The sequence below is a fragment of the Canis lupus genome, chromosome 6, assembly GCF_011100685.1.
Source record: "Canis lupus familiaris isolate Mischka breed German Shepherd chromosome 6, alternate assembly UU_Cfam_GSD_1.0, whole genome shotgun sequence".
NCBI lineage: Eukaryota > Metazoa > Chordata > Mammalia > Carnivora > Canidae > Canis > Canis lupus.
This window is the reverse complement of record NC_049227.1, coordinates 57,826,713-57,834,270: the sequence shown is the minus strand read 5'-3', so window position 1 is coordinate 57,834,270 and position 7,558 is coordinate 57,826,713. Positions and strand designations below refer to the sequence as shown.

The following is a 7,558-nucleotide window of genomic DNA, read 5'->3' as shown; positions in this document are numbered from 1 at the left end:
TGACCTGGCTCAACTAATATATGAAAGATGGAGGTTGATTTCTTTTATAGAAAAGGTGCTCATTGACCCATTTATAGGAAAATTGCAACAAATAGTAAAGCAGTAACTCATCTCAGTAATCAGAAGTATTTACTTAACTAAAAAAATTTCTTGGTGTGATTTCACAATCAAGTTAACAAATTCTAAGAAAAGTAATAGGAAGAAAAATTTAACTACCAAAAGTAGAGGGCAGGAGACCTTCTCTAAGAAAGTTTAGTGTTCGGGGTGGTTGTTTGAACTTTTTATTAATATCACTGTTAGAACAGAACTTGGCTGATACGCAAGGGGAGGAGGAAGGTAAAGGGAGCCCATGTTTTAAAAGATATTCAGGGTTGTAAATTAGTTCTCAGGGAATTTCGATCTCCCTAAAGAATGTTGAGTCAGTGTTGGGTGCTATATAGATAGAAATTAGCAAGAAGCTTCCATAGGCATATTCTTTAAGTCTTTCAGCCTTCTAAACACCATTTTTTAATGGCAGATATTGCCCTAAAATTTTTTAATTAGTTAAAAAAGTCATTTTTAGGGAAAGATTAAGAAGGTAACTAGTTAATGCCATTTCCTATTATTATGGAAGTTCCCAGAATATTCAGCTATTTTTCATTGTCAGCTTTTTAAAATTCTTATTGCTCAGACTCTTGAGATAAAACTGTTAAGGGTGTTTTCATTTAATAAGCCTTAGACATTTAGGACTATTAATATAACAAGCTACAAGTATTGGTTTTTGAAACAGGCTGCAGCTCTGTAGCATTTTTAATGAAACTTTTCCTTATATGGAAATGATTATGGTTGTCTTAATGACCTAAATAAAAATGTGGCTCAAGAATGATTATTCCAAAGAATTAAACTTAATTTGTCTCAAAATCTAAACGAAAGTCATCAAGTGATGTTAATCTCTTGTTTCTGGCATCAGCATTTTAGGGACAAAATGGTGTTACAGATGTCAGAATATCGATTGCGTAAAGTCTTGAAACCCACAAGACATGTAGGCTTAGGTCTTAGTAATTTCTGCTGTTTATGTAATTTCAGCCCTGCGCGTCACTGAAAAGTTATTTATCTTAAGAAACTGTGGCCAAATTTGGCGGGTAATGCTGTCTGCCAGTGTCTGCAGATGTATTGTTTCCGCCTACATTGTGCGTGCTGTCTGTGGTCTTTAAAGAACACTACCTAACACAAGGCAGAAATGTCAACTCCCCATTCAGATTTTTTCCTTTGTTCTTAGAACCGAGGTTGCCATTTCCTAATTTTGTCAAATTTTGTGTTTGAACTGTCTTCTTTCTTGAAAGGGGGATATTATCACCCATGTAGTAGATAAGTAATCAGAAGTACTTAATGTTGTGTCAAATTACAGTAAGGTTTTCAACAAAGTAACCACAAAGGTCAGTGCTAAGGCAAGTATTTACTAAATAATGACATTTTAGATATCTGAAATGAAAAGGCTGTGATCTTAGGAAAGCAGTTACAGGTTGGGTGAGAAGATTATAAAAATGAAGTCAGAAAAGTGATAGCAAAATAGTTTAAGCTTGATGTGACCTGCTAAAGTTTTTTCTTCAGTAGAAGAAAATCAATTAAAAGAATAAAGTTGCCTTTGACCACTGTTTTGAATCCTTTAAAAAATTAACAAAATAATGTCTGGAAAAGAATTCAAAAGGATAAGCAAAAATGTTATGGGGTGAGTGTGTACATAGCTTTTGCAAGGCAAGGAAGATGACTAGAAAAAGTTGTAAGTGGTTTAGAGTTCTGATTTAAACATGCATCATGCGCAAAATGCCCTTTCAAATTTAATACACCATCCCAGCCCTTAAGTGGATTCCACCTTAGACCCTACTGAAGCAATTCTTTGAGGAAAGTAACAGGGTTAGCACTAGTTTTAATACCATCATATAAAGGAAAATAGAGAATAACTTCTAGATTCATCTCTAAGTCTAGATTTAGAGAAGGCGAGTATCACTCCTTCTAGTAGGAAACCAAGATGAATCAAGGGGGATGGGCTTTAGAGATCCTGAAATCAGTAATAACATGTCAGCTGGGGAATGAGTTTCACAGATCAGAAAATGGAAACGCCACTTGATTATTTTTTAAGACCTATTTTAGAGAGACGCCTGGGTGGCTCAGTGGTTGAGTATCTGCCTTCAGCTTGGTGTGATCCCAAGTCCTGTGATCGAGTTTGACATCGGGCTCCCCACTGAGAGCCTGCTTCTCCCTCTGCCTCTGTCTCTGCTTCTCTGTGTCTCCCATGAGTAAGTAAATAAAATCTTAAAAAAAAAATTATTTTAGCATATGTGAGGGGGTGGCAGAAAGAGAGAAACCCAAGCAGACTCCATGCTGAGCCCAGAGCCCAATGTGGGGCTCCATGTCACTATCCTGAGAACATGATCTGAGCCAAAATAAGAGTCAGTCACTCAGCCGACTGGGCCATCCAGGTCCCCATCACCTGATAATTTCTTTTTAACCATGATTTGTATATGTATTCCTTACCTACATTCTACTGATGGTATGTTTTTATAGGTGTATATTTAAATATGTATTCATCCTTTGTATAAATACCTTCTCTAACTTCTCTGAAGATTAGAAATGGTTCCAACCCGTACAAGACTAAGTAAATCAGAAGCAGATATATGGCTGTGTAGCCTCGCTTTGTTATTTTAGCTCTGTCCATAAGCAAAAGGAGCAGGGTGGTGGGGAATCCAGCCACCTCCAAATTTTTCTAACTGCCTTAATGCTTTTTACGCAGAAGTTGCTTTATTTCTTGTGGCATGTTGCTGAATTATATTCAGCACTCAATATTCTGATTAAAAACAAAACCAGCCCCACTGTATCTATACATATGAGTAATCTTTAGACAAGTATTAGCAATGCATCTTTACACTTTTCCCCCAAGGTTTGTGAAATGAATGCCTGGTGTTGTGAGTGTCCTGTCATTTTAATTTCTTATTTTGAAACCCCACAGATAAATGGCCATGTGAAATGGGTACTCCTCATAAAATCAAAACTTGTCAATTTTATGTCTAAAAATAAACAGCATCTTGCATCTGTTTGTTGTGTGTGAGGAACCATCTTTCTTATTTGTTCCTATGTTGTGTGACAACTAAGCCTGGCATTTACTGAGCAAGTGCTCAATAAATATTTGCTAAGTGAATACATTTAAGTTATATTTAATTAATTTGCCTTTCTGGCAAGATACTAAGCCAAAAACCTCTCTTATAAGGTTGCCTCTTCTCCTTAGTTTGTTACAATTTATTTGGTAGGGAGTGACATAAAAATGAAATGCCTCCTTCCTTTTTACATAGCTCTTTTGAATAGAATGTGCCCACCCCCAAAAAATATGTAATTTAAATGAAAGCAATATTTTGACGTCAAGCTGTAGGTTCAAAAGAGCCCTAAAGAGTTCTTTGGCTTTGAGTTGCCGTAACCTGCGCTTCCTCTCCCTCTCTGCATATCCCAAATGTGTTCTTGATAGGCAGTCAGAAGTCACATTCCTCCTTCTGCCAAACCTTTCCTCATCAGTCTAATTCAAATGACCATTTTCTTGATTTCCTGTACTCAGATTATAAATTTTTGAAAGGTACAGACTGTTTTATGTCCTCCGACATTTCTTAGAGAATCAAGTACGCTGTCAAAACTAAGGGGCTGACTGGGACACCAGGAGGAATCTCCAAACCCCACCAGGACAATCTTAGCCTAAGAACAGCCCCATTTATTCTTTTTAAAATATTTATTTGAGGAAGAGAAAGAGAGCATGAGCAACGGGAGGGGGAGAAACTTCCCTCTGAGTGCAGAGCCCGACATGGGACTAGATCCCAGGACTCCAGAGATCATGTCCTGAACTGAAATCAAGAGTCGGATGCTTAACCAACTGGGCCACCCAGGTGCCCCAACCCCTTTTATTCTTAAACATCTATAGGATTATGCTGTTTTCCCTCTCCTAATTTCCCAAAACTCCACCCCATTCTAGCCATGTCAGTTCTAATTTCCCTCCACTCCATTTTGCTGGTGTACCATTCCCATTGCTTTGACCGCAGTGGAGACAGAACAGCTGCGACATTCTGTCTATAATAACCTTTCACTTCCTTCTATAAGAGGCAAGTGAGCAAAAATTTCATAATTATTACAGTTGTGTTTTTACCTCCTACAATGTACCAGGAGCCATAACAATCAAATCAATTTGTTTTAAGGACTTGTAAGTATGCATAAAGTACTATGGGAAAGCATTATATACACACTTGATTATACTTTGCTAAAGCGATTCATTTTTATACACATAGAACCCTGTTCATCTCAGATTTTCCTGAGACTGCTTCAGGTCCAAAAATGCTAGTCCTTGATGTGTTCTGTGAATTTCAAAATTTCTGCATCCAAATTGCATTTTTAAGAATGTCTCTCAACTAAGTAGTGTGAAATTGTTAGAAATGTGTTCTAGTTCTTTAGCTTCAAAAATATGTCCGCTATAATGTGGCATTTAAGGCTCTCCTGCTTTGTGAACCATCTGATGCATATATTATTGAGTAAAATGGATAGTCTTCCAATGTTTTTTAAACACCATAGGAGGCCTTAAATATTTTCATTGAGGTTAACAAGCATAGATGTAACAACTGGGGAACCAATACCCCTTTACTCATCTGCTACCAATTAAAAATAAATCCTGTCTGGAGGCAGCATAACATAGGAGTCAGCCAAGGCTGGCTCTTCCCTGTACTTTGAGCCTTGCTTTGCTTAGCTATAAAATGGGGTTTATATACCTACCTCCTCGTTTAGAGGAATGAATGAGAACATACTCCCTAAGTGTAATGTTGACACAGTACGTAATTGTTTCCCTTCCCTCCTTCCTTTCTTCCTTACATTTCCCCCTCTACAGGGGACTCTTGTCTAAGAATATTCTTACATATTTTTTCCATAACCATTTTTTGTTTGTTTTTTGCTATTAGGGCTTTTAAACCAGTGAGTGGAAGATTGCCATAATCTGGGATTCTGTGAACCTGACACTTGTAATACTTATTTTCTATGCATAATGATGTTCTATCCACCAGATGGCAGGAGTTCCTTTGGCATGTTCTATCAGCTGTCCAGACATGTTTGGACTAGTGTATTAGTAAGGCTATTAAAACAGAAAAGAACATACACAAAAATAATGGCCCTTATACAATAAAAACAATTTGCCAGGCAAAGGAGGGGCAGGGGGCAGTGGCTAATGATCACCGACCCTGCCCTCACATTTTCCAGGCACAAATTTCTTATATGTTGTACTCTTTCTCTCCTGGGCTTTTTCATATCCTCCTCCCTTTGCCTGGAATACTTCACTAAACCCTGGCCTTGATTACCTGAATAACTCCTGTTCATCTTTCAGGGCTCAGTTCAGACATCACCAGCTTTAGGAAGCTGCCTTTGACCTCTCATTTTGAGTTCAGTGCCTCATGCCCTTCCTTCCTGATCCTCCAGTCCTGCTCATCGTTTGTATCCTGTTCAAAAGTTTTCTCCTCAAACAAGCCTCCCAGTTTACTTATTTATCATCTCTTCCTCTAGAATCTAGAACAGTGCTTTGGACAAATGGACAGTCAAAACCTTATGGTAAGGATGGCTACTTCCACAACACCCTCTAGTTTCCGGTCATTTCTGTGTGTGGCATTTACAGCGTATATTATCAGTTTCTTATTTGTATCTCCTACTAGATTGTAAAATTCATGACAAGATTTGGTGCCTATTTTATGCACCACTGTATCTTATAGTGAAGGCTCAATAAATGTTTGTTAAAAAATGAGCATACATCACTTTAACATACACTCATGTATGCAGTATGACTACAGTGAAGCAAATTGGTTTTTGAGGAACTCAGTGAAGCAAAGGAGGAGACATGGTGGCAGGGCTACTATTTATACTAGTTTTTTGTGTTTTTTTGTTTTTTTTTGTTTTTTTTTGTTTTTTTTTTTTTTGCTACAACAGCATCTGTGTGTTTATTATCAGCCCCCAAACAAAAGTATTCTAAGCTTTCTGACCCAGGGGTGGCAACTGAACACCTAGCTTTAAAAAAACCCCACATTCTAAAGATGAAGTGTGTGGATTAAGGGTGAGGAGATGTCTGATATGTTTTTCTGTCTATAAGTACAAGTGCTGGAGGATTTTCTGTTCCTAAGTTCCCAAGGGGAAGAAAATACAGCAGTGCCTGACCTGCTGTGTGCCTGTAGAAATACTGAGTGGCTCATTTTCTCAACTGGTCATTTCCCTCCTCTCTACTGCTGATGGTAACACTGATTCTGTTTTGCTTCCTCTCTTCCGTGTCTGCAGTGAAAACCAGGCTGAACAACTCCCCCAACTCCCAAACATGTACCCGTCTTCCACCTGCGGCTCCCCACTCACCTGCTTCTTCAGCCTGCCCCTCCTGCGCGTCCCCATGGCCCCTGCCTCCTCCTGTAGCCACGGACTAAAGACAAGCCAAAGCGCTGGTGGTCAGTGAAGAAGCCATGGCATTCCTCACCCTACATCAGATGCTAAACTGATTTTCCCTGACCCTGTAGAGCCATGAGGTACACCTGGTACTCTCAACAAAGCCAGATTGTTTCGATGATCCTGATGGGACCAAGATGTTTACATTCTTCTCACTCTCTCATCACCAAATATGTTGCAACAGTGTGGCCTTGGGCCTGTGGCTCTTGAGTTATGAAATGTTGTGGCAAACTCTCTTTGTACAGAGATGTTATCAGCAAAGGACTCTGTCCTGAATCCTATCAGTAAGAATGCTCGAGGGCTTTTCTCCCTGTCTGTGCTCACAGAAGTGTCTCCCTGATGGAACAGGCATCTGAAACCTTCATAGGAGTATAGGCAGGAGTCCTCTGACAATTCCCTTTTTCCTTCCCAGATACCATGTTTATACAGTTCATCGAAATGGGGGCTTGGCAGTGGCATATGAACCCCCCGAACCTGATGCTTCCCTAAGTGCACATTTAAGGGTTGACAGATGTTTGAATTGGCGGCTGGGCTGCAGTAGGTGGAAATAAGAACATTGTGTTTCTTTCCATGTAGAGTCATGTATAGTTTCTCCAGCATGTGATAATGTTGCAATAGGAAGGAAAATCTGAACTTTAGTTTTTTTGGTTTTCCTCTGGATATAAATTTTAGGGACTCTCTCCATATTGGAAAATCTCATAGGACTTTCTCCCTCTTTGAGAGCCTTGCATTATCCTGATTTATGTGCCTATCTCATCCTTGAGCCATGTCTTATTGATTTTCACATTCCAAACTCATCCTTTTCCCCACCCAGTGTCGAACATAGTGCTTTACCCTGAGCAGGCATTTGGTGAAAACGTTAAAGTGGCTTTGGAGCTGTTTTCATCCAAGCCTTCTATTACCCAGTTTGATTTGGATAATTTAGTATTTAAATTCTAGAAAGATGGCTGTAGGAGACTCAAGTTAGGCTATATGCTCAAATTGAGGGATTCTCAATACATAGGATGGGTCCCCCAGTGATCATATCAGTGTTGTTACCCTGCCCCCTCCCAAACACACCCCACATTTGATCTAGGGCTTACAC

The 7,558-nt window shown here is 39.1% G+C and overlaps 1 long non-coding RNA gene across 1 annotated transcript in view; it reads right to left on the bottom strand.

The window, feature by feature from the left end:
- LOC119872271 overlaps positions 1-7,558 on the bottom strand; it is a 40,343-nt gene that overhangs the window by 15,366 nt on the left and 17,419 nt on the right. The window contains exon 4 of the long non-coding RNA XR_005361259.1: positions 6,388-6,451. This is a non-coding gene — a long non-coding RNA (uncharacterized LOC119872271). The remainder of the gene's footprint in view (positions 1-6,387; positions 6,452-7,558) is intronic.